Here is a 4314-nt window from a genome sequence, read left to right as displayed (position 1 = left end):
GTCTAACTTTTGTTTGGTATATGTGTGGGGCTTGTGCCTGAGTGAATACATGTCATATATTTGTAGTCTAGTCAGCCAGCTGCCCCAAAGGATTTCTTGTCTCTTCCCTGAGGACTGGGGTCACAGGTCACCAGCAGACCTCGGCTTTTATGTGGCTTCTAGGGATCCAGACTATGGTCAAGGGCTTTGCCCACTGCGCTGTGTGTCTCCAGCCCCTGAGACTTAGTGTGTGTGTGTGTGTGTGTGTGTGTGTGTGTGTGTGTGTGTGTCTCCCATGTCATTCCTCAAGCACCTCCACTATTTTTAAACAAGGTCTCTCTGGCTGGAGCCCGAGTCTGCCTGTCTGCACAGGCCCAGCTCTCCGCGTGGCTTCTGGAGACTGAACCCAGGTCTCATGTTTGCGTGGCAAACGCTTTACAGACTGACTCCCTACCTACCCCTCTCTCTGGGTTTGTTTTGGGACCAAGTCTTACAATGTGGCCAGGGTGGGCCTTAGGGCTGAGAGTCTGCTGTATCGTGGTGTTTACCACCATGCCTGGTGAAGTCTGTATCGTGGTGTTCACCGCCATGCCTAATGAAGTCTGCTGTATCACTGTGATCACCACCATGCCTGATGAAGTCTGATGTATCACTGTGATCACCACCATACCTGGTGAAGTCTCCTTTGTCTGATTTAATCTACCTAGATTTAAAATAGTTTTTTTTTTCAAGATAGGGTTTCTCTGTGTAGCCCTGGGGGTCCTAGCACTCTCTAGGTAGACCAGGCTGGCCTTGAGAACTCAGTTACCCATCTGCCTCTGCCTCCTGAGTACTGGGACTAAAGGCGTGCACTACCACGCCCAGCTAGAATTTTTAAATTTAGAGTTGGTTTTGGGGGAGGGAACCCTAACATTTACCCTAACCTTAATGCCTAACCCACAGCCAGGCTGGCTTTGAACTCATCAGGCTGGCCTTGAAATCATAGAGCACTGTCTGGTTTCTTTTCTTTCCTTTTTTTTGGTTTGCTTTATCTATCTATCTATCTATCTATCTATCTATCTATCTATCTATCTATCTATCTATCTATCATCTATCTATCTATCTATCTATCTATCTATCTATCTATCTATCTTGGAGATGGGGTTTTTCTCAGTGTAGTCCTGGTTGTCCTGTAGACCAGGCTGGCCTTGAACTCACAGAGATCCACCTGCCTCTCTGCTTTCCGGGCACTGGGTTTAAAGGTGTGCTCCACCACCGCCCCGCAATTATCTAGTTTCTTGAAGGCTGAAGTTTCACTAGAGAGACATGGAAAAGAAGCTTCTCCTAAAATCTGAGCCCAGTGTCAGATGACTGCAGATCTGGCCGTTTTTTGTTTGGGGAGACAGGCAGGGTCTCTCAGTGAGCCTGAAGCTGTCAATCATGCAGACGAACATCTGGATTGATCTGTGGGCATCACAGGGCAACAGAACGGAAGCTGGGCTGATGGCAAATGTCTTTTCCTGTTCTGAGTCGTGAGAGGAGCCAGGCAGCCGAGTCCCGGGTCACAAGGCCCAGCCTTCCCTCTCTTGCTGTTCCCTCTCTGGAGCTGAGTGTTTACACTGCAAACTTCTCAGGCTTAGCGGGCCTCTTTCCAGCAAGCACTTCCAGGGTCTGCTGCTGGGGCCTGAGTCCATACTTGATGGGCCCGTGTGGTCCACCCAGTGTGCTGTTTAGAGTGGGGCTGACCTGTGGGCTGCACGAAGCCTTGCCTTTCTTTATTTCCAAGTCTTCCCAACAGGTGTCCCCAAGACCAGCCATTGTCAGCCCCTTCTGTGGCTCATGACATGAAGCTCTGTGTCCTGAAGACTGTTGCTGGAATTCCAACACAGGCTGTCTATCAGTACAACTGTCTGGGGCCCTAAGCAATCTCAGGGAGGCCTATCGTTGTGGACTTTCTGCAATTGGTGAACAGGTTTTCCCCCCAAGGCCTTCTGGGTGACCTTGCCACAGATAGCAGGAAAAAGCCAGCCTGTTAGCAGTAAGTGAAGGAATCTGCATGATGAAGGGGTTCTCCCGAGAACTGGTGCAGTGAGGCCGAGGAGGGAGGTGACCCCAGAGAGACCTCGGGAACGACACTGGGGTCTTTGACAGGCTGGACTGATGGGTGGTGTCTTAGGGTTTCTTTGCTGCAACCAATGCCATGACCAAAGCAACTTAGGGAGGAAAGAGTTTATTTCACTCACAGTTCCACATCATTGTTCATCACTGGAGCCAGGACAGGAACTCAAACAGGGCAGGAACCTGGAAGCAGAAGCTGATGCAGAGGCCATGGAGGGGCGCTTCTTGCTGGCTTGCTCCTCCATGTTTTCTTATAGAACCCAGGACCACCAGCCCAGGGGTGGCACCACCCACAGTGGGCTGGGCCCTCCCCCATCAATCACTAATGAAGGAAGTGCCCTACAGTTTTGTCTACAGCCCCATCTTTGGAGTCATTTCCTTAATTGAGGCTCCCTCCTCTCAGATGACTTGTGTCAAGTTGACATAAAACGACTCAGCACAATTGACCCCTTGTCAGCTTGACACACAGACACACACATTAAGCCACACCTTCCTTTCTTATTCACCCCCAGGGCCTCACATTAACAGCATAAAATAACTTTACAAGTTCCACAGCCCTTACAAATTCAAACACATTAAAACTCCAGTCTCTAGACATCCAAAATCTTGTTTAAAAGTTCAAAGTCTTTCAGCTCCGGGCTCCTGTAGAAATCAAAATTAAGCTAAGTACTTTCTTCAAGAGAGAACCAGTCACATCTGAACAAAGCAAAGCCAAACTCCAACAGTGTAAATAACTCAATGTCCAATATCTGGGAATCACTTAGGATCTTCTGGGCTCCTCCAAAGGGCTGGAGCCGCTTTCCTGGCTCCGCAGCACACGAAGCTCATCTTCTAGGCCCAGACTGGCTCCACTCCACAGCTGCTGCTGTCCTTAGTGGTCATCCCATGGCTGGAATCTCCAAAACCCTGGGGTCTTCTGCTGTAGCTGGGCTGTGCTTTCACCAGTAGCCTCTCATGCGTTCTCTTCGTGGTGCCAAGCCTCAACTTTTCTTCCTGACCCTTGTAATCCTGGGGGTGCCGCTAAGGCTGATCACCGCTAAGGTGACCTCTCCTGGCCTCTCACAGTGCCAAGCCTTAGCTGCTCTCCATGACCCCTTCATGCCTTCAAGACCAGTTCTACCTGGGAGACTCTTACACATTACCAAGTTCAGCTGCCAGCACGAGGTACAACCTTGGCTGCCTCTGGAACACAGCTTCTCTGTGCTCTCAGGAAATACTTCCCAGGAGATTTCACCTCTGCAAAGCTGGTCTCTTTGCTAATTTCTCAGCTCCAGCAACCAGTATCAAGTATCCCCGCAAAGCAAAGGTTTCACGTTAGTAGTTCTGGTATCTTGTTAACCATAGCTGGTTCTTCAGCCCCAGCTAACTTAATTCAAAATAACAAATGACTCCAATAGTCTTTAAACTACACTCTGAAATGTCACAAGCCAGGCCTCCATCTTCTGCTTTGTCCTCAACATTTTTATCTTCCAAGTTCCCACAGAACAGACCACTGAGATCTCAACACTCAGTGGCTCCTCTAATCCAAAGCCCTTCCATGGTCAGGTCTGTCATAATACCTCACTATCCTGGTACGAACTTGCCTTAGTTACAGTTTCTATTGCTGCAATGAAACACTGTGACCAAAGAGCAAGTTGGGGAGGAAAGGGTTTATTTGGCTTACCCTTCTGCAGTATTGTTCATCTTCAATCACTAATTAAGAAAATGCCCTGCAGCCGGATCTGTGGAGGCATTTTCTCATTGGAGTCTTCTCCTTTCCGATAACTCCAGTTTGTGTCAAACTGACATAAAACTAGTCAGGACACTGAGTAAGCCATGAGGAGCAAGCCAGCAAGCAGCACCCCTCCACGGCCTCTGCATCAGCTCCTGCCTCCAGGTTCCTGCCTTGGTTTGAGTTCCTGTCCTGGCTTCCTTTGATGCACATCTATGGGTATGCACACTCTCCACACACACCTACATACAACACCCACACCCACGTATACACACAGAATGCCATGGCTGTGGCTTAGTGGTTAGGCACTTGTGTAGCCTGAGTAAGCCCTCGGTCCTGTCTCTAGTGCTGAGGAAAGGACATTTCATAGTCTAGAGGTCTCAGACAAGCTGGCAGAGTAAGCGTTGATTATTTTAGGGTTGGAATGAATGTCCTTCCTGATCGAAGGACTTAAAACAGAAGCTTCAGTGGCTCCAAGTGCCTATTGTCTGTGGCCTAAGCCCCTTGTCAGTCCTACAGGGCTTTTG

This window comes from Peromyscus eremicus, chromosome 5 (assembly GCF_949786415.1).
Source record: "Peromyscus eremicus chromosome 5, PerEre_H2_v1, whole genome shotgun sequence".
NCBI classification, from domain to species: Eukaryota; Metazoa; Chordata; class Mammalia; order Rodentia; family Cricetidae; genus Peromyscus; species Peromyscus eremicus.
The sequence above is the reverse complement of the archived record's forward strand: the minus strand, read 5'-3'. Positions refer to the sequence as shown.